The sequence below is a fragment of the Emydura macquarii genome, unplaced genomic scaffold, assembly GCF_026122565.2.
Source record: "Emydura macquarii macquarii isolate MOO-44397 ecotype Brisbane River unplaced genomic scaffold, CSIRO-AGI_Emac_v2 contig_746, whole genome shotgun sequence".
Taxonomy (NCBI): domain Eukaryota; kingdom Metazoa; phylum Chordata; order Testudines; family Chelidae; genus Emydura; species Emydura macquarii.
In genome coordinates, this window is record NW_027130883.1 from 568,153 (window position 1) to 590,908 (window position 22,756).

Genomic DNA, 22,756 nt, shown 5'->3' on the forward strand with positions numbered 1-22,756 from the left:
AACGCCGTGTAGACATATGCCTACGGGCCTGGCTGCAAACACTCAGATATAACTGTGCCCTGAACGTGCCTCTTGCAGGAGCCTGCCTGGACTGGACCGGCTGCAGGGAGCCGAGGAGAGAGACAGGGGTGCATGGGGGAATCAAAGGTTACTGACATTTACCGATAACCGTCTATACTGGTGTTATACAGTGACAGGCTGGGTGAAGTAATACCTTTTATTGGACCGACGTCAGTTGGTGAAAGAGACAAGATTTGATCTTATACCAGGCTCTTCCTCAGATCTGGGAAATGAAGACGGGCTCCGTGTAAGCTCAAAAGCTTGTCTCTCTCACCGATAGAAGTTGATCCTCACCCAGCTTGTCTCTATAGTATCAGGAGACCAAAACAGCTAAAACACCACTACCCGCAGAAGGCGTTAACATCTGCCAGCATAGGGCGTCTTGGATCCAAAGCCCATCGCAGGTCTCTTTAAAGCCCCGTGCTGTGCCAAACAGAAAAAGCAACCAACTCTCTTTATGTAGTAAAAAAAGTTACAGGCCATGGGGGTGTCTGCCCCAGGCAGTAGGTCATGGGTCAGGTCAGAGCCGACCCTGGTGGATTAACAGGGGGTCCTCCATTTGCAAACACAGGGGTTCGGATCAGTGCTTAATTTGTAATGGAAGAGGTGCTGGGACTCAAGCAATTAGGTGCCGGCACTGGAGTAATTTTTTTTGCTTTCATATCGGACGTGGTAAGCCCAGAGATGCCAGGGCTATGAACTAGAGGTGCCCAGGCTCAGCCCTGGCACAAATTAAGCACCGGTTAGGATGCTGGTGTCAGCCAGGAAGGTAGGAGAAGCAGGAGCGTGAATCTGAATTTACTCTTGCACTCAGCGCCCTAACGTGTGTTTGACTAAAACATATTGTCCAAAAAGGCGCCCAGTCTTAAGCTGAAGGCTTTGAGAAATGGCGAATCCACCACTCCTCTTAGGAGTTTGTGCCCGTCGATAACCACCCCCAGTGGGAAATGTTTGTGCCGAATTTCTAATTGGAATGTGTCTGGCTTCAGGTTCTAGCTGCTGGTTCTTGATCTGCCTTTCTCTGCTAGTTTCAAGAGCCCTCTGGTAGCTGGGATTTTCTCATCATAACAAAGTCACCTCTTGATTTTCTTGGTTAGCTAAACAGATTGAATTCCTTAAATCTTCCACTGTAAAGCGTTTTCTGCAGGCCCTTAATCCCTTATGTGACTTTTCTTCACCTTCATTTTTTCTTGACTGAGTACCTGCCTCTGATTTTGTTGCAGGGAGAATGGACAAAATGCAGAAGGTGGAGGGGCATTTATGAGCACTAATGGTTTCTACAGTGATGTAAGTGGGCATGTCACTTCACGGAGCAGTGAAAGCGATGGCGTCTGGCTCCAGGAAGCTTACAATTTATGTGCTGAATGTTTGGGAAAAAAATGTCTTTGAAAAGATCCAGGGTGCCATTCACTGGCTTTTATGAAGTCCAGGTTTGTATCGTGCAAGATTTCACAGAGGAAAACAAAGTGCAAGGTCTGCTGATCATGGGGTGAGCTTGTCAACTTTTGCAAGTATAAGATGTGGGCAGCATCTGTCCCCTTAGAAATTATAGTCCATCAGAAGCACTACCGCAGAGACAATCCACTTTACTGAGGACAGAAAGAAATGCACCACAGCTACCACACAGCATCCTTTGAGCTCTCCTATACATTTAGTTAACAGAAATGGCAAAACTATTGTCACAGCGCCGTCTGCTGGGCCACTGGTAATATTACAAAACACAATAATTCAGAAGCGCAATGGACGCGCATCCATGTAATGGACAGCACCGTAGAACACATTCAAATAAAGCAGCTGCCATGCCAGCTCTAAGTTATATGCATTCTAACTCGTCCACTGTTGGGCGCCCCAAATCCTCATTATTCTCCCTCCTATGCGCAGCCGTACGTGCCGTTCTTGAGCATGCAGCTCTGTCCGGGCTCACAGGCGACTTTCTGACACACCAGGTTGCTTCGGAGGTAGCAGGTGCAATTCTCGGTGCAGTTGGCGGAAATCACAGTCTCCATGGACTGGGAAAGAAAGCAAGAGTCTGATGTGAAGCGCTTGTCCTTGGTCAGAAACAGGGGTTAACGATCTCCATTCAACCCTTTCAATGGTGTAAATGTAACTGCCATGCCCACCGCCCGTGAAAATCCACTGGCACCACTTGAGTTACTCTTTATTTGCACGAGAACCCACTCCCTGCCGGGGGCGAGGGGCGGAGACTAGAACCCAGGAATCTGACTCCCAGCCCACCCCAGCCCTTATCTGATCCATTAGATACCACTTCTCTCCCACAGCTAGGAATATAACCCAGGAGTCCGGACTCCCAGACTTGTTACTTCCTCACAAGACCAAGCTCCTGCAAACGGGTAGTCACTGCAGACATTATTCTGTGGCTGAACCTGTTGATTACTATTAGCTGAGGACTGGGCTCTGAGCGCTGGACTGTGATGTTCAGCTCCAAAAGTACATCAGAAGGAGTTCTTTAGTGCCGGACAGGATTTTTTTTTAGCTCAACTGCTCTAATGGCCTAGAGGCCAGGATTCTGGCAGCTGGGATGAATCTTAACTAGACCCAGGCCTCAGTGTAACCAGTAGAGCTTGGTGAAATGTTTTGAATGAGGAGTTTATTTCTCCCAAAATGCAACTGTTGGGAAATTTGGGGTGAATTCGGCAAAGTTCTGGGCGAAAAAGGAGTCTAAAGGTCTAATTTCAAGCTTTTCGAAAGGAGACATTTTGATCTTTCATTTCGAAACACCATTTCGTGCAGAGATTTTGCTAGATTTCATTTTCTTAACAGGATAAAACCCCCTCAAAACTAAATGAAATGATATTTTTTCTTCAGTTTTTCGTTCTGGCATGAGAAAACAAAAGAGTTTCCTATCTGACCCGTAACAATTCCCCCCTCCCTCAATTATTTTCTCAGTTGTTTGCTCAGCTCTAGTTACCAGGTACCTACCTTGACATATCTCCCGTATCTGAAGCATCCACAGTCATCCAGAAACACACAACTCTCTCCGTCAAACAACAGCCCGTTGTTGCACTGGCAGCCTTCGAAGCATCTCTCTGTGCACTGGGGTGAATTGGCCAGGGTGGCGCAGGTGAAATCACAGGAGCGGGTGCAGAGTTCGTAGTGACTCCGAACTGGGCAGCTCAGAGCTAGATTGTGTAACAAATGAGATGCAAAGATCAGTGAAACACAAACCCCGCCATATACACAGACCACGTTCCTCTACTGACTTCTCCTATAAACACTCTGGTTAAGTGTGTGCACTCTGTCCCCCTCTAGAGGATAACAGTCTACAACTGGTGCCAGTTTTCCATTAAGAAATACTTATTCCTGCAAGGTTATATATGTAGGAATAAGCAATGCCGGCCACACCCACAGAATGGAGGACTGCATCCTGAACAGCAGTGACTCTGGAAAGGATCTGGGGTCACTGTGGATGAGCAACTGGATGCAAACGCGCAGAGCAATGCTGTGGGAAAGAGGCCAAATTCCAGTCAGATGTAAGACACACATTTTTAACCGGGGAGGGGGAGAGACACGAGATTAAACGTTGGAACAAACTCTCAAGGGAAGTGATGGATTCTGCATCTCTTGGTGCTTCCAGTCGAGACTGGGGCCAATGTCCTGAGGCCAACACTCCAGACAGGCATAACTAGGTGAAATTTAAGGTCTTGTGATTGACAGGACAGACTAGAGCAGTGGTTCTCAACCGGGTGTACGTGTACCCCTGGGGTACGCAGAGGTCTTCCAGGGGGAACATCAGCTCATTTAGATATCTGCCTAGTTTTACCAACAGGCTACAAGAAAAGCTGTAGTGAAGTCAGCACAAACTAAAATTTCATACAATGACTTGTTTATACTGCTCGGTATACTGACATGTAAGTACAATATTTCTATTCCAGTGGATTTATTTTATAATTCTATGGTAAAAATGTGAACGTTAGCAATTTTCCAGTACTAAGGCGCTGTGGCACTTTTGTATTCTTATGTCTGATTTTGCAAGCAGGTAGTTTTTAAGTGAGGTGAAAGACAAGACAAATCAGACTCCTGAAAGGTTGAGAACCACAGGTCTAGAGGATCCAGTTGTCCCTTCTGGCCTTAGCATCTATGAATCACACTCTGCAGAAGGCCCCAGATCCTAAATGTGGTGATGGCCGAGGATGGAGTCAGTTCCCTTTCCTCCACAGTTCAGTTTGGCCCCGCATCCCCTCCTCTCCCTCTTCCTGAGCCGACATGCGGTTTGTACGGGCGTTAAGTGACACGCAACAAGGGGAAATCAGTGGGACCGATGTGAAAGGCAGCTGAGGGCGGCAGGTTGCTCTATAAACTTACGGCAGAAGGAGGCCGTTCTCCAGGCTCTGATCTTGGCCCCAGCTGCCTGGCAGGCGGCCGTGTAGCCCTGGAGGCTCCGGCAGAGGGTCTCTCTCGTCCCGTTGGCAGCACACATGTCATACAGACAGTGGTTGAAGTACTCAGCAGGGCTGACCAGCGAGTGACAGTCTTGGAAGGGACCCAAGGCGGCTCTGATCAGCCCACAGGAGATCTCAGTCTGGTACGGGGCTGTCTGGGTGGCGTCACAGACGGGGCACCTCTCACCGCAGCCATGGGAGCACGTGGCACCGTCAGCGGGCACCTGCCAAGAGGCAATAAACACTTCCACCTTCTGGGTGCGCCTCCCACTGGGCAGCAGGAGGTCGTCGTCCTTGTCACCGTTAAAGTTGCCGCACAAGCCGCACACGTGTCCCTTGTAGGTGCCGGGGACGGACACTAGGAGGTAGGAGGCAGTGTCGTAAAGGACTCGGAGGCCCGAGACGGACTGGAGGATGATGTTGTTCCCTTCTTGGTTGACCAGAAGCTTCCCCTCATCCATAGCCAGTGGCAGATTGTGGAGCTCCCCGTCCACCTGTGCCAATGAGAGAGAAATTTACCCATCCCTGGTGGGGATTCAGCACCATGTCCTGGCACCGCACGCATGCACAGACTTACAAATATGGCCAGGAACACACTAGAGTCAGCTGAGGAACACATTAGCCCGAGGAGTTACTGGCATCCATGAACTTATTCTGGCTATGCAGTGGTGTCAAAGTAACTCCAGATGCGCACCAGTATTAATGGAGTAACTCCAGATATACACCAGCATCAATGGAGTCATTCTGGATTGACACTGGCATCAATGGAGTGCCTCCAGATGTGCCCTGGTCTCAGTGCAGATACTAGATATATACCAGTGTCAAATGAGTAATCCTGGTATCAGTGGAGTTACTTCGGATATACACCGGCATCAATGGAGTTATTCTGGGTTTACACTGATGTCAATGGAATAACTCCAGATATTCACCAGCATCAGTGAAGTAACTCGGGATATATACCGGCATCAATGGAGTTATTCTGGGTTTACACTGACATCAGTGGAGTAACTCCAGATATTCACCAGCATCAGTGAAGTAACTCGGGATATATACCGGCATCAATGGAGTTATTCTAGGTTTACACTGACGTCAATAGATTTACACTTGTACAGGTATGAGCAGAATTTGGCCTGGAACTACAAACACTTCTGTCCCTTCTGGGGCTTTGAATAGCTGCAGATGAGGTCGCCTGAGTTGACCGGAACCATCTGGCCTTTTCATTTGCTCTCCACTTTCTGAACTGAATCAAGTTGATTTCTCTGGAGGATATATGGTATATCTATCTATCTGTCTATCTCTGGATATATAAATTTGAGGGTATGTGCTCCAGGCTGTCCCCAAGAGAAGGAACTGGGAACTCAGGGTCCACAGCGATCTGGCTGTGGCTAGAGATCCCTGCTCTGATGACCGGGTCAGTCATGGATTAGACCTGAGATTAATCGGAAATGTGGACTTACCGCAACCTTCCACTGCCTCCCCCTTTCCATGGTGACGGTGGAGCCATGAACGGAGACCACCACTGCCCTCATCTGAGCCACACGCCCACCGCCAGCGCTCTCCTTCTCCACCACCACGGAGAAGTTCACCAGCTCAACGTCAGCGCTGCAGACTCTGGCTAAGGCGTAGGTGCAATTGCCGTGCAAGTCGAAGGCCCGTCCATCAAAGGTCAGGTGGTGGGAATCACCGGCCACGGTGCATCTGCCTGCAGGATAGCAGCCCTGGACGCCGTTCTCCACCCGGCACTCCTCACTGGCTCCGCAGGAGGACTCCTGGCACTCGACAACCCCGCTGTCTTTGCACTGGCACTGCTCCCGGCAGGAGGCGCTGGGGTAGAACTCCTCGCCCTTCTGGTAGTACCTGCCCTGGTGCACGCAGCCGCACTGCGCCATGGGGACGCACCGGTCTCCACTCAGGAGGAAGCCGGGGTCACAGAAACACCCTTCGGCACAGGGGGCGTCGCACCCGTCTGGCGCCGAGAGGCCGTGGCAGGTGGCAGGGCAGCCGCTCCCACACAGCTCGTAGTGAGAGTGACGGGGGCAGGTGGGGCCTGCAGGAGAAGATGAGAGAGGAACGGGCAGACGGGGGTGAGAGAAAAGCTTGTGGACTGACTCAGCCAGTCTGAAAATAAAACACCCCCAAAACAATTTCATGTGAATTTAAAGCATTTTGGTTCCATCCATTTTTTAAATATTTTTTTCTGCTGATTTTTTTTTATCATCTTAATTTGTTTGCTTCCAAAATTGATCATTTCCCGAACCCAATATTTTTCTGCTTGGGCAAATACAAGGATCAAAACCTTCGATGGAAGATCAGGCCCAAGCAGTCCCTCAAGGACACATGATCTGCATGAAACCAAGTGGCCAGGGGACTGAATAAGAGGTGGAGGAAGGTGAATGTAACCATCAGAGACACAAACGAATGACAATCTCATAATTAAGGGCAAAGGAGAAGGAAAAAAGGCAGTCGCAAAATTCAGACACCTAGAAGGAGGACAAACCTGGAGGGGGCCAAGAACTTTCCAGCAGAACATTTTTCCATTGGAAAATGCCTTTTGTTAGAACTGAAACTTTCTGTGGGAACCCCAGAGCTGGGGAGAGAACCCAGGAGTCCTGACTCCCAGCCTCCCCTGCTCTAACCCACTAAACCCCACCCAGAAGCCACTTGAAGGATCTTTGGTGACAAGTTCTCCCTCCATCCTGAATTCCTTTTCATCCCAGAGGAAGAGACCAAGAGGAAGACAGTTACCGCAAAAGCCATTGGATCTCCAGGGCTCTATCATGACCCCAGCAGCCTGGCAGGCCGCGGCGTAGCTGGCGAGGTTCTGGCACACGACATCCTGCTGCCCCCTGAAGAAGCAATAGTCATAGGTGCAGTCTTCGAACTGGCCCTCGGGGGGGATTTTGAGGTGGCACTCTCGGAAGGGCCCGGCATTCTCAAGGATCATCCCACACTCCCCACGGATTCTCCTCTGGTGCCTTCTGATGGCTGCGAGGTTGGAGCAGTCCGGCTTTTCAGCTTCAGTGCAGCCCGGCGTTGCTGCCACCCTCCAGCTCTGCCCGAAGGCCGTTGCGTTCGGGGCCACTCTGCCATCCCTCATGGTCAACTCGTCTCCCTTGTCACCGTTGAAGTTTCCACAGAGACCACACACGGCGCCGGCGTAGGTGCTTGGGGCGGTCACAGTGACTCGGCTCTGCCAGTCGAAGGCAACGGTGAGATGGAAGTCGGTCTGGATCGCTGCCTCCTGTCCTCTCCGGTACATGGAGATTTTGCCGTCGCTGGTGCCATAGGGCAGGTTGAGGAGCACGCCGTTCACCTGTGAGCAATTGGCAAGGGACCCGTGAGAGTGACGGAGAGACGTCATCTCACCAGGCCCCAATGTACCGTCCAGCAGTGGAATGCAGCATGTCTAACAGCCATGCAGAAACACTGCACAGGGATCACCCACTAAGCACTGAAATACTCCAGACTTATGAAAACAAACCAAGTTTGGAGGCTGTGGGTTGGATTCTGATCTCGCCGTCACTGCTTAAAAAAGAAAAAGAAAATCGCAAAAAATCATCAAAAGCATTTCCATGCCTTTCACACTGGCTCATTTTGGACTTTTCAGATTTTTCAGTGGAATATGTTGGTTTTCTTTCCCTCCCCCTCACCCCCATTTTTGAATAAATTGTACCTTGTGAAAATTGGCAACATCAAGTGACCAAACACGAAGAAAAGATTGAGAATGTTGTTACAATCTAAAGCAAAGAAAAACTTACTCATCTACTTTCTGCAGCCCCTTCACATACAAGGTCAAGTGTTCTCTGTCAATTTCTCAAAACACCGCACCAGTTCAATACCAGCGGCTCTGGTCCATTTTTGACTCTTATGGCAAATGTAAGAGGGCTGTGAAAACCTTTGACTTCGAATAAGGGGCTGCCAGTTGGAAAAGCTTGTGGGGAAGACTTTTGGGGCAGTTCTCTGGGCAGTGTTGTACAGCAGGTCAGCCTAGACGACGGTCCTCTCTGGCTTTGGAATGGATGAAAATCTGGATGATCACAGAGGTCCCAAGCGAACACACAAAAAGATCAAAGAGGTAACCGTGGCTGACCACGAGGGCTGATGAAATCTTTCCTGTCAAAACTCTTTTTTGATGGAAAATTGATTGGTTTATTGAATGAAATTTTCTGCAAAAAGTGCAGGTCACAACAAATTGGATTTTGTTTTTTTGGCAGCAAAACTGTGTTTCCAACCCTCCCCGCTCCAGATCAGGTTTCGGCTGAAAACAAGAAATATTTTATCTGACCACCAAAATATTTTGATTCTGAAATGCCACGTCCTGCTTCATGGGAGTTGTAGTTTGGGATGCCATTTTCCTTTATGTGCTCAGCCCCCCGGCTGGCTTCCATCTCCTATGATGCCCTGTGGCTATGGGCCTGCCATGATGCACGGCCTTTCTTCACCAGGCAGGGAGACCGTGATGCATCATGGGAGATGTTGTCTGATGTGGAAGCCCAGACTACCGAAGAATCCAAACTACAACTCCCATGAGGCACTGCGGTGGCATTTCAGAATGGAAATATTTCGGTTTGGGGGCAGAATGTTTCAGATTTAGATTTTTTGGGGGTGAAAGCTTGAAATTTTCCCTGCAGAATCTCTGCCCTCTCCCCGTTTTCCACCCAGCTCCATTGGTGAGACAGGTAGAAGGAAGATGAAAAGTGCAATGAGGAGTGAAGACAATGAAAACGATGATGACGGGGGGGAGATTGGATGACGACCCAAACCAGGAAGCTGTGGACACAATGCAAGACAAAGCAAAAACTCTAACGAAGGGTGACTCAGGACTGAGCAATGACCGAACTCACCAGGATTCTCCCCGGATAGTCCCGGCTGACCGTGACATTCATGCCGTACGCTTGGACCTCCACAGCTCTGGTGAAGGACACGACTCGGTGGCCCCTGTTGCCATTCTGCACCAGGACCTGGAAATCCACCAGCTCTTCCCCCTCCTGGCACCGCCCGGCCAATTGGTACAGGCAGCTGCCCTGGAAGTCAAACCTCTGCCCGTCGAAGCTGGTGTAGTGAGGGTCCCCGCTGGCCGTGCAGCTGGCGTAGCTGGTGGGGTAGCAGTTCGGGATGCCCTTCTTCACCCGGCACTGCTCCCCAGCCCTGCACCCCCTGGCCTGGCAGCTCGCCTGCCTGGTCTGTGGTTCGCAGACGCAGCGTCTGGTGCAGTCGCTGTCCCCCCAGAATTGCTCTCCGGGGGCGTAGAGTTGCCCCTGGAACTCGCATCCGCAGCCGGCCTGGGGGATGCATTTCCCAGCGTCCAGCACGAAGCCCGCGTAGCACTGGCAGGTCTCCACGCAGGGCAAGGAGCAGTTGCTGGGCGCCTCTGGGTCGCTGCAGGTGGCAGGACACGCGGAGCCGCAGGGCTGGTACTGGCTGTTCTCCGGGCAGGGCAGAGCTGTCAAAGGGACAAGACACAGGCATCACTGGGATATTGCTGTGTTCAGCATCGATCATCTTGGCACAGAGTCAAGGGGGCCCAGCTAAACGCTCTGCAGCAGAGCAGCCCCCAGCGATGCCCCCAAACTTGCTGGGAGCCCTGACCCACAGAACTGGAGCTGGCAGAGCCCCGGCACATCCCCTCTCCTCCATCCCCCTCGGCCAGGGAACGAATGACCCCTGGTCTGTTCTCCAGCCTACTGTTAAATGCCCCTAGCAATAAGGCTTCTCTGGGGAGAAGTTCCCCCCCCACCCCACGGATCTCCCCATTTGCACAGGCTCCCTTGCTGGTTTCCCTTGTGCTCATGCTCATCCCATCACCCCTGGGACCACCCTACACAATCCCCCTCCTCCAGGGTTTACTCCCGGCACCCTACGAGACTCCTCCAGTCGGAAACGGCCACCCCCTCTCCCCGGCAGGCGTCGGCGTAGCTCGTCAGCGCCCGGCACAGCATCTCCTGCTGGCCGTCGTTCATGCACAGGTCGTAGACGCAGTTGTCCAGGTAGGTTTTGGGGTCGAGCACAGAGTGGCACCGGCTGAAGGGGCCGCCCGCCCCTTTGCTGATCCAGCCGCAGAAGGGCTCGGCCACGTACCTGCCGACCAGCTCCGGGGAGCAGCTCTTGCACTCCCCGTGGCAGTCGTGCCAGCAGAACCTGTCCCCGTCCTCCACCTTCCAGCTCTTTCCGAACTCCACAGGGCTGGCAGCCTGCGCCCCATCCGGGGCGGCGAAGTCGTCCCCGGGGTCTCCATTGTAGTTGCCGCACAGGCCGCATACATTCTCCCAGAAGCTGCTGGAGATCTTCACCGCCAGCGAGCTGTCCCAGTCGTAGGAGACCCGCAGGGAGAAGTCGGTCTCGATGACCACGGAGTCCCCACTCTGATACAGCCTCAGTTTCCCCTCCAGCAGGGAGACGGGGAGGTGGGAGCTCTGGGCATTCACCTGGGAGGGACGTACAGAGCAATTGTTGAGGACCCCAGCTGCTGAGACCCCAAGACCTCCTGCATCACTTCGATTGGCTCCTGCAGCTCCCTCTTCACTAGCCTTCCAAACAGTCCCAGCCCCAGATGTGGAAAACCTCTCCTGGGCATTTATCCTGGGCTGCTTTCCTCCCTCGGGGACCCATGAAATCCAGCCCACCGTGAGATACGATGAACGAGGCCAACCCAGATTTCAGCATTCCCCCTTGGATCCAGGTTGCGGGTCGGGAGTGAGGGGCACCAGCAGACCTCTAGGGTGGGGGAGCCCAGGGCTGGGTTATCAGGGGGCGTTGAAATTCACAAGAGGCCAAGGCAATCCTACAGTGTGGTGGACTCTCACCTGCACTCTCCCCTTTGTGTATCTGTCCATCGAGATGGTGACATTGTAGACATGGACCCTCACGAAACCAACAGAGGAAACACGTGTGTCGCTCTGGTACTCGTGCTTGGCCTCGACGCTGAATGACGGGAGAGTCGTGTCTGAGTTGCAGGTCCTGGCGATGGTATAGGTGCAGGTGCCCGGGAAGTTGAAAGCCTGCCCATCGAAGGTGCGATAACGCGACTCTCTCTGCACCTGGCAGGTGGCTTCTGACACGGCCACGCACTCGAAGTTGCAGTTCCTGATCTGGCATATTTCCTGCTTCCTGCACTGAGCGGTGCTGCAGGAATGTGGACTGTCTAGAGAGAAAAGATTTGCCAGGCCACAAAACCCCACACCAGTTGTGATACAGACACTGTGTTGTGTCACCGACTCATACATCTGTGGTGACACCTACTAGCGAAGAGGAGAGCTGGTCCTGCCCTGAAGAGGCGCTGTACCTCGAAAGCTTGTCTCTTTCACTAGCAGAAGTTGGTCCAATCAAAGATATTCCCTCACCCCCTTTTCTCTCTAACACACACAGGCTTGGCAGAGTTTGATTTTCATTGTTTTATAATTTTGACGGATAATATTGATGTTTGTTTTCAAGCATTGTTTGCAGTTTGTATCAATATAAATTTTCACGGCTTTAAGCAATTCCCCCCCCGCATTTTTTACTGATTTATATTTTTACAGCTGTGGGAAATTATTGGGGGGTGGGGAGGGTCAAGTGACGATGATTTAATGACAGTAGAGGTTGAGATTCAAAAAGTTAAAAACACAAACTGTCCACACTGCTTGACAAAATCTACAAAGTAAATAGCTTTCAGTCTAACTCCAATAAGTTCTCGTGCAGCCATCTTTTTCCTTTGCCTATCTGTAAATTTCAATGATCATGGATGGAATTTTTTTGGTTAGTTTTGTGGGTGTAAGGTGAAATGGACATTTATTGACATTTACTGATAAAAAATGTAGTCCTTCCAAGCCTAGTTATATGCTACCAAATTCACTAACAATAGATAGATACGCTTGGAAGCACCAGATTTGTATCAGTAAATGTTGGTAAACATTGATTTCATTGCACATGCAAAACCGATGAAAAAGTATTTCTACCGATGGTCAAAATTTACAGACAGGCGACATGGTAAAATCTCAAGCAGCATTTTTCTTAGAGTTTAATTTAAAGATATTTGCTTTGTAGATTTTGACAAGCGATGTCAAACTATAAAACTATAAAACTAACTTTTGGAATCTCAATGTCTGTCATCAAATAATTATCATCTGATGGCCCCAGAATTTCCCACAACTGAAAATTTAAACAGATACAAATTAAAAGAAAAGTTGAAGATGCATAATTCTGTGTAGCTGTGGAAATTTAAATGTATAAAAATAAAATTCTTTAAAACAACAATTGATGTCATCTCTCAAAATTATGCAACCTATACAATGCATCAGCTCAAAGCCAAAAATGTCTGGTGACACCTACTGGCAAAGAAGTGATCCACATGAAATTCCTTCTACTGAAATTTTTTTCCTATTGTTAGTGTATTTGGTAGCATCTATTATAATAAAAATAATTATTATTATACCCCACCACCAACAAGCTCTTCTTTAGCACTTGTCATCCATAGATATCATTGTGCTTTACTGAGGAGGTCAGTATTGTTATCCCTATTTGAGAGAGGGGAAACTGAGGCAGAACATGGGGAACATGATTTACCCAAATTTACCCAGCAGCAGAGCCAGCAATAGACCCCCAGGTCAATTGAGGGGCACTCTAGTGCTCTACCCATTTAACTATGCTGCCATCCCCCCACTCTAGAGGCTCCAACCAAGACTGAGGCCTGGTTGCGCTAGGTGCTGTACAGATACATAAGAGTCAGTCCCCGCACTGAAGAGCCAACCATCTAAAGAGGGAAGATTGCCATCCCTGAAAGGGGCCGGGGCTGTCTTATTTGTTCGGTGTCTCTGCAGTACCTGGCACAATGAGGTCCTGGCCTAGGGCAGGGGTGCCTCGGTACTAGCATCACTCTGACAATGTCCCCATTTTTCAGATGGAGAAACTGAGTCACAGAGTGTCAGTGACTTGTCTGAGCTGGATGGGAGTCAGGCACTGAGCTTGCAAGGCAGCGTGGGGACTCAGGTGGCTTTGTAGCTCCAACCAGTGGAAATGTAGGCACCTAACGGGTGAGGTGACAGATGCTGGATTTCAGCATTTAAAGAATAAATGGGGCACCTAAAAAGGGGTCAGATCGGGGAGTTAGGTGCCCAAGTCCCCCTTCTGTCCGTACACCAATCAGTTTGACTTGGGTCAGCAAGCATCCAGGACCCAGGTCCTAGGATCCTGCTAAGGACTGAGTCAGAGCCCGAATCCTGCTGCGACTCGGTGCCAAGCCTCATCATTTTGCAGTGTAGACGCAGCTCCAGCTGCAGACCCGAGCCCGAAGGGCGGCGCCGTGTGACACGGACATGCTAGCACAGCTGTGAGATCTGCATCCAGCAACTGTCAACCCAGGTTTACAATGCAGGGCGCATACTCACGCCTGGGCTTGGAAACACACAGACCCTGCTTTGCCGGGCAGTGCGGACACATCCCTTGTGTGTCTCAGATCTTCAGCTGTACTGTAACACCCAGCGCTCACTCAGCCTTTGTGACATGATTAGACGGGGACGGATTCGATTTTTATCGTGAAATGTGGATGCCAGAGAACACACACAAGCCGACGAAGAATATTTCCATCGATTATAATCGAAATTCATAGTTAGGCAGAGAAAGAAAGAGACTGCCTGAGGCTGAGAGAGAGTTTGGTATGAGGTTATTTACTTGGGCTCTTTTGACACAGGATGCTGACAATATGCCTTTTGATGGCGATACAGCTTTACCTTTTTACATCTCAGTCGCTGCTGTTACTAAATAATTATTGTCTGAGCTCCCACAATTTCTTGCAGCTGTGAAAATTTAAATGAAGAATAAAAAGGCTTAGAAATAAACGTCAATATTATCCGTCAAAATTATAAAACCATGAAAATGGAATTCTGCCAAGCCTAGACATAATACAAGCATGAAAGTCGTTTGGGTTTGTTTTTTGTTTTTAAACTGTGGCGGTCTGCTGCTCAGTACAGATTGAAACATTTGATCGTCTTCCCTAGATCAAAGTGTGACCTGTTTGCCATGTAATGAGACAGTCTGACACAGTGTCAGTGTGTTTCCTCTTAGCATTAGCAGGAGCCATTTTGATCTAAAGAATGAGATAAGATTTTTCAGTCTGGATTTAGCAGCCTTCAGTCCCTCCCCCCCCCCCCCCCCAAAGCAAAGTTGTCACCCATTTGGTGTCGTAAAGAAACAGAACCCAGGAGGACGGGCTGATCTGGAAAAGAAGATCAGATGCTTCCATCTCTGCTAAGCAGCAACTCTCCACTTGCGGCTTTTTAAAATTTATTTTTGAAAAATAAAAAAGGAAATTCTCTAATTCTCGTTATTATCATTATGCACGGCTACTCCTTGAACTAACACAAAAGTGATTTAAAATAATATTCAAAAACCCCCTCAAATAAATTGCAATGTGAAAATTTCATTTTCAAGCCAAGCGTTGCAATTTTCCTCAAGTGGAAGATTTTTCTGTTTCGGGAAATTCTGGCAAAAAATCAGCCTGGTGACGCGAAGCGTCTCGGTTTCATTGGAACAACCTTTTTGGGTGGCAAATCGTTTGGGGGGAAATCTCCCTACCAGCTCCAATCAGTATCTCTTCCCTCGCTTTACAGGTGGGAAATTGGCACCTACAGTAGAAGTAACTTGCACAATGTTACCAAAGCAGCAGATCTGGGAACAGAACCAAACTCGCCATGCAGTGCGCTAGCTACTAGGCAACACCTCCTCCAAAGCAATTTAGACACATCCCTGCTTCATGACTTCCAAAGGGGTTGAACTCGGAGCTGTGGCTTTCATCTGTAATAACCAATGGCCTAAGCTATGTAATGAGGATAACGACGCTTCTCTCCCTCACCCCGGAGATGTGAGACTAAGGTAAAGAAGGGAGGCATGCCTACGCTAAAGGCCATGACAGAAACAGCACTGGGTGAAGAGCTGATTTTTCCGTTCATTGACAGTTCTGAAAACATCAGAAAAAAACTGGTTTGGGTTGAACTAAACGTAATGTTTGTTTGGAATTTTTGGCTGATCGGAAAATTCCATTTTGGGTGGAATGAAAATATTTCATTCATCCCCGAATGTTTTATTTCTGGCCATTTCTAAAGGGCTAAATTCACCAACCAGGAGGCGATGTCTCTGTTATAAGCTTCAGCCAAGTGCTTCGGGCATGCATGTGAGAGATCCAGGTTCAAGTCACTGCTGTGAAACAAGCAAGCACCTTACCCGCCAACCTATAGGGCATTCTGGGGTAGCGGAGTCTCAGCATCTCCTGTGAGAGCTGTTCCACTTTGTATAAAATCCTTGATCAGTCACTGGGCCAGCAAAAGAGAACAAGTCATAGATTCCCCAGGCCAGAAGTTGGGCCATCTAGTGCAACCTCTGTATTGCTCAGGCCAGAGAATTGCCCCAAATATTTCCCAGGGCAGATGTTAGAAAAACAGCCAATTTTGAGTTAAAAAAACGCACGTGATGACAAATCCACCACGACCCTTGGGAGATTGCTCCAATGGCTAATTACGTCTACCGTTAAAACATTACGCCTTCTTTCCAGTCTGAATGTCTTTCATTTCAACTGCCAGCCCTTGGGTCGCGTTAGATCTTTCTCCGCTAGACTGAACATCCCTGTAGTAAATATTCGGTTCCCCAGGTAGGCATTCATGGATCAGGGTCAAGTCACACCTTAGCCTTCTCCTTGTTCAGCTAAATAGATGGTGCTCCTGGACACTACCATGCTAGGGCAGTTTTCTAACCTTTACGCTTGCGGCTCCTTCCCAGGGTAGCCTGGGGGTTAGCAAGGGAGTAGCCCCGCCCTGCATTCAAGCCCCGCCTGCCAGGAATATTTAATTATTTCTACAAAATGGAACAGCATAAACAGGTTTGGTGGCTCAGACATTCGCCTCTACGTAGCAAAAGCCAGAGTCAAATCCCTGTCCAGACTGGGAGATGTCTCCAACAGTTCAGGGAAGCGCCGTAACCACTAGGCTCCAGCGGCTGCATGGATGGTTTTGAAGCCCCCTTGTGAATCTCACCCAAATGTTTATTTGTCAAATTCACGACTAGTTTCCGGGCGACCCAAACCTGCCTTTTTCGGCAAACAAACCATTTGTCTGGAAAATTTCCCCCGCCCCAGCGCCACATACCAGGAGCGAAGATAGGCAGAAAAATTGGACTCACCACATGCGCAGAGAGCCTGCGAGCCGTAGCCTGCAAACTCTGCCGAGATCCCGACGCTCAGCACCCCGAAGGTGGAGCTGGTGCTCTCTAGGGAGTGGGAGCTGACCCCTTTGCCCAGGTCATATGTCGCCCAGGAGAAATCTGTGTCCGGGATTGGTTGCCATTGGACGTTGCTGAGTGATTGTCCGTCCGTGGTGATACTACCAGCTTGGGAGCTCTTCGCCATGATTAGCGCGTAGTTCTGGAAGCCCTTTATCCCATCCAGGTGGTAGGACATGCAGTAGCTTGTGATGGGAGGGATATTGATGATGAAGGGGTCGTAATTGAAACCGTCATTGCGACCCCCCGTGCAGAAGAAGACAACTTGGATTCCAGCACTGGAGGTGAGATACAAGGGCTTCAGTTGTGTGATGTTGAGGGTCACCACCTCCCCAGCCACCATGTCCTTCCTGAACTTCTCTGGCCCCCAGTGATAATTCAGGCTGCTGGTCTGGGAGGCTACGATATACACAACGTCATACTTGGGCTGGAAAAACAAGGGTGGGACGATGAAGGCGGTGCCCCAGCTGGAGACCGGCAGGAGCTGTTCCACCACGTGGTCGCACGAGCTGTGTTTGGAGGTGCACCTGTGACCACTCAGGAGGGCCACCTGTTTCCAGGACACGATCCTGGAGCCAGATAAGTCCTCTCGGCTCTGGAACTGGGCAGCTTCGAAAGCCAGGAGGAAAACGGTGAGTCTGCTTCCTGCTGCGTACTTGACCCCTCGGAAGGTCACGGCTCCTTTCAACTGGACACTGACCGTGGTGGGGAACTGCCAAGCCACCACGGCAAACTCCTTGTAGGCGTCATTTGCCTTGCCGCTTGGTGTCAGGGCATAATACAGCCTCCCCATGCTCTCCACAGGGTACACAACCGTGGTCTCAGACGTATACTGTTTATCGCTGAGGGACAGAATGGTGATGTTTTTATCGGCACACACCAGCACGGTACTGTCGAATGTCCCGCTGGCCACCATCTCCACCGCAGGGGGCAAGTGCACAGTCACTGTCTGCCCCTGCTGTACCGTGACGTCCCTCCGGAAGGTGGAGTTGTGCACGGTGACGGTGACCAAGGTGTTGGCAGAGTAGCCGGTGATGAGCAGCTGGAAGTCAGGAACTTTGTCCCGGCCATTGTTCTGCATGAAGGCGGTGATGAACTCTCTTCCGAGGTGGCTGGCTTTGCAGAGGCCTGGAAGGAGCGCACACAGCAAAGAAAAATAAGGCAATTCCAGAGACCGTCTGGACACAAGACCCACCAACAGCACCTAGCACACAAAGGTCTCAGAAGAGCCAATGGCTGGAAGTTAACGCCAGGCAAATTCAGACTGGAAACAGGGTGCAAATTCTTAGAGTCCCACTAATTCATTACAATTTACCAACGGTCCTGGTGGATTCTCCACCATGGACCATTTTTAAACAAAGATTGGATGTTTTCCTAAAAGCTCTGCTCTGGTTCAAACAGGAATGAATTCGGGGAAATTCTCTGGCCTGTAAAAATCAACGGGAGTTCTGTGGCACTTTAAAGACTAACAAATTTAATTTCTGCAGGCATCAGCTTTCGTGGGCTGCAGCCCACTTCGTCAGATGCCTTCATCTCTGGCCTGTGTTATACAGGTCAAAAGAGATGGTCACAGTGGAACTGTCTGGCCTTGGAATAGAAGAATCTATGAATCTGAAGCAATTTTGGGGAAAGCAGAGATTCGCCGGAGGGTTAGATTGCATCTCGCAAACTTAGAACACCAAGAGTTTCCAGATGCCTGGAAGGGTGTTAATGACGTGATGGCTCTAGACTGGTTACTTTGACAACAAGCCTGGGCAAAATAATGGGGAAATGGAGACAGGAGTATGGGAATGTAATTCCTGCCAGTCAACCTGGTTTTAGGGTATAAGAACAAGGAGAGCCATACTGGGTCAGACCAATGGCCCATCTAGCCCAGTATCCTGTTTTCAGAAGGTGGCCAATGCCAGGTGCTTCAGCGGGACTGAACAGAACAGGCCAGTTATTGATGGATCCGTCTCCTGTCATCCAGTCCCAGCTTCTGGCAGTCAGAGATTAGCGACATCCAGAGCACGGGGTTGTGTCCCTGACCATCTTGACTAATAATCCCTGATGGACCTGGCCTCCAGCTACGTCTCTAAATCTTTTGTGGAACCCAGTTATACTTTTGGCTTTCCCAGCGTCCCCTGGCATGAGAAAATAGGTCTGGTCAAACACGCTCCATTTCATTCTTTAATGAGATTACAAGTTTGGCTGATGAAGGTAAGTGCGTGGAAGTTATAGACTTGTGGAAGGCGTTTGACTTAGCAAGACACCACATGCTGATTAAAAAATTAGCACTGACGCAGTATCCCCAGGGCACATGTTCAATGGGTCGAGAACTGGCAGATCTCAAAAGGCAGTTGTCACTGGGGAATGCCGGTCGGAGGAGGGCTCTGCAGGGATCAGTACGTTTTCACCAGTGCTATGGAACTACATATAGAATTACTGCTGAGAAAATGGGGAGATGGCACAAAGTTTGGTGGGATGGGAAAGAATTGTGAGGGCGGGGCCAACATCCAGAGCCACCCGGGTTGCTTGGTGAGCTGGGCCCCTTCCAATAAAATGTGTTTTAATATCTCTGCATGCCCAGTTCTACATCTAGGAACCAGGAACGCAGGCCAGAGCTGGGATGGGGGGCTGCACGCTGGCAAACAGTGACTCTGAAATGGATCTAGGAGCCATAACGGACAAGCAACTCAACATGAGCTCCCCGTCAGACACCGCAGGGCTACTGCAGTCCTTGGCTGTATAAACAGAATAGTGTACAGGAATTGAGAAGTGATTTCCCTTCTGCATATGGCTTTGGAGAGCCCGATACCGGGATAGTGAGAGAGCCACAGAGCTCGCTCTGTTTAGTTGGTGGACAGAAGATTGAGAAGTGCCTTGACTCTAGTATGTAAATAATTTCATAGGACGGGAAATAGCAGGTCCTGAAGGAAGGCGGAAGAAGAGCCGAGAGCTGGGAGTTCAAGCCAGACATATTCCAAGTGGAAAGTAGGCCCAGCATTTTAACCATGAAGGAATTAAGCAGTGGCACAAGCGTCCAAGGGAAGTGCTGGCTTCTTCTCCTGTTGGGGTCTGTCTACGCAGCAAAGAGAAACGCACGGCTGACCCGTGCCAACCGACTGCAGGGATCTTTCAGTGCCGTGTAGACTTCTGGTCTTGGGCTGGGATCCCTCAGGGCCATTTTGGCTGGTCTATATGGGAGGTCAGACTCCATGAGGGGCCCTTCTGGCCTTAAAACCCATGACTCTCTAAATCCCTTTAGGCTTTAGCAAAGGCACCTCCACAACCCTCCGGCCCCCCCCCCAGCCGAGCAGGAAATTGGCAGAGTCTTGCTGATGTGATGCATGGCCCAGCAGAGCTGAGAGAGAGAAGTAGCTGGTGCTAAAGATTAGCCGCAAGTTGCTGCCTCCCACTAGAGCAAAGGGGAGGGAAAGGCGCCTCTCAGAGGCATGTTCCCACCCCGGCTTTGCTGCTGGCACCGCCCCACACTCAGGGCTTGTGTCAAGGCTCCCTCCGACCCCGAGCGAGTTCCCTCCGGCAGAAACTCAGCCTGGGCCGAGGGCCGGCACCAGACACCACTTCAACCCCAGTTAGGGGCTCAGAACTCTGCACATCCGGCCTCCGCCCCAGCTCCCAGGAGAGGCATGGTTAGTTCTATCCAGCACGGTACGGCGCTCTGACACACATGCACATACAGCTGCAGAACTGACCCTATCCAGCAGGGGGCAGCGTTCTCTCTCTCTCTCTTTCTCACACACACACACACACAATCCTCTCCAGCAGGGGCACTCAGGAGAAATGGGGGTTTAAGTGGCTGTTTTTGCACCTTCTGGCTTTACTCGGCCTTTACCAGCTCTGGGACGCAGAGAATTAATTCAGGGAGCAGCAGGAGGATTCTCCACTCTCCTGCACTTTGGGTGACCAGTGATACTAGTGTAAACTGGGCGTGCAACACAACCACACCAGAGCGCCCCCACATCACACAGTTTACTGGGGTAGCCCCCCAGGGCATGTGAAAGTCACAGTCCTCCTAAACTGCTGCCAAACAGCCAGATTTCCAGGACTGGTGGAGAGGCAGGCTGGGTTTTGTGCCCCCGTCCTCGAGGGGCTGGGTCTGTCACAGAGACGGGGAAGTCATGGCCCCAGAGATTACAGCGTGAGTCATTGGCAGAATCAGGAGTCCTGCTTGCCACCCCCGCCTACTGTAATCCATTAAACCCCACCCAGAGCCAGGATAGAACCCAGGAGTCCTGGCTTCCAGCCTCCCCGCTTTAACCACTACTCCCCACTCCTCTCCCAGAGCCAGGATAGAACCCAGGAGTCCTGGCTTCCAGCCTCCCCGCTTTAACCACTACTCCCCACTCTCTGCCCAGAGCCGGGATAGAACCCAGGAGTCCTGGCTTCCAGCCTCCCCGCTTTAACCACTACACCCCACTCTCTGCCCAGAGCCAGGATAGAACCCAGGTGTCCTGACTCCCAGACCCCACTTCCCAAAATCTTGAAAACTCTCCTGGGATGGGGAAACCCTTTCCCTGCTGGCTCCAATCCAGCCCCCCTTTGGCAGCTGAGGATACCCAGAGGCAGCGGGTTGCATCTTCTTGAGCAGAGACCCCCACGTCGCAGCCCCCTATTGGGATCCCCCCCGCGCCCCACATGTCACACTCACCCCCCAGCAGCGCCAGCCCGGCCCAGAGCAGCAGCCTCCTCCTCGCCGCCATGACTGCAAAACAAGGGCAGGGGAGACCGTTGAGTTAATCCGGGGAGATGGGGCCGCGACTGCCAGCCCAGGGGCCCCTAGGGGCGATAGGGGGCCAACTTCATCCCCAGAAGTGGGGGAGCCCCTGGGGAGTGGAGATGGGGAGGCCAGGGGACCAACTGAGTATGGGGATGGGGGAAATGTACACCATCAAATCCAGACACTTTCTGACCTGACCTGCTGTGAGGGTATCACAGAGTAGCTAGTGGTGAAAGCTCTCCCCAGTTCTAGGAGGGGAGTGGGGTCTAGTGGTTAGGTGGTGGTGGTGGGGGGGGAGGTCTGGGATACAGGACTCACTGTCTGACCTTTATCTATGTCCTTATCTATCCCTCCCCCTACACACCCCTCTGTCTATCTACCCCCTCCCTCCCCATACACCCCTCTGTGTGTCTCTCACCCTCCTCCCTCCCTCTACACACCTTTCTATCTATCTATCCACCCTCTTCCTCTCCCCCATACACACCCCTCTGTGTGTCTGTCTATCTAATCGGCTGTTTTCCGACTCAACATCAAACTCCCAACCCCTCATTCAGTGCCCTCCTTTTGGGGGACTTTGGGCATCCCTGAACCCCAGGGACCTCGCCTGGACCCGCGGGTGTCTCCATCAGTTGGGCAGCGAGGGGCCATTCAGCTGGGAACTGAAGCAGGGATCTGGGAGCCTCATTTGGCTGGTTTCAGCCTCCTTTCTCTCAATCCTCTGGGTCCAGCTCTCTAGTGTGTCTCTGGGACCAGCTGTCTGTGTACAGCAACTGGCTGGCTGCGTCTGCACCGACTTCTCGCATCCTGCGCCTCTCCCTGCTGGCCCCCACAGCCCGTTTGACGCCCCCGGAGCTCAGAGACCCAGGGATGGGAGAAGGAATTCTGTGGGCCAGGAGTTCAGCCTCCGCCCTGGGAGACGGAGCCGAAGTGTGGCCGGTGGGGTGAGAAAGAGAGGAGAGAATTGGACTTACCTCTTCAGTGCACCTGGGCAGCCGAGCACCGGAGTCTGAGGGGTTTATATAGCCAGGGACACCCCGCCCGTGTCTTCAGGTGACACCTGTGGAGCAGGATTTTAGTCACAGCTTCCTGGAGTGCCGGCACACGTTAGATATGAGTAAGCTGCAGCTGGGCAGACAGGCATGTGCCTGGGCTGTTCCTACCAGAGGGCTAAAATGAATGTGACACTAACACAGGCAGTCACTTGAACTAGCAGCCTGATCCCAAACCCACCCACTCCCCTGGGTCCAAGATTAGGGGCAAGCCCCAGCCACTGCTCACACCGCAGCGTCTACATGGCAGTTCTGTAGCCTGGTGTCCAAGATCTGGGTCTCAT

At 51.0% G+C, this 22,756-nt stretch overlaps 1 protein-coding gene and 1 pseudogene across 1 annotated transcript in view; one reads left to right on the forward strand and one right to left on the reverse strand.

The window, feature by feature from the left end:
- LOC137149438 (IgGFc-binding protein-like) overlaps positions 1-22,756 on the forward strand; it is a 185,650-nt gene that overhangs the window by 53,516 nt on the left and 109,378 nt on the right. The gene's annotated exons all lie outside the window — the stretch shown is intronic.
- Positions 1,633-21,406, reverse strand: LOC137149378 (IgGFc-binding protein-like; annotated as a pseudogene).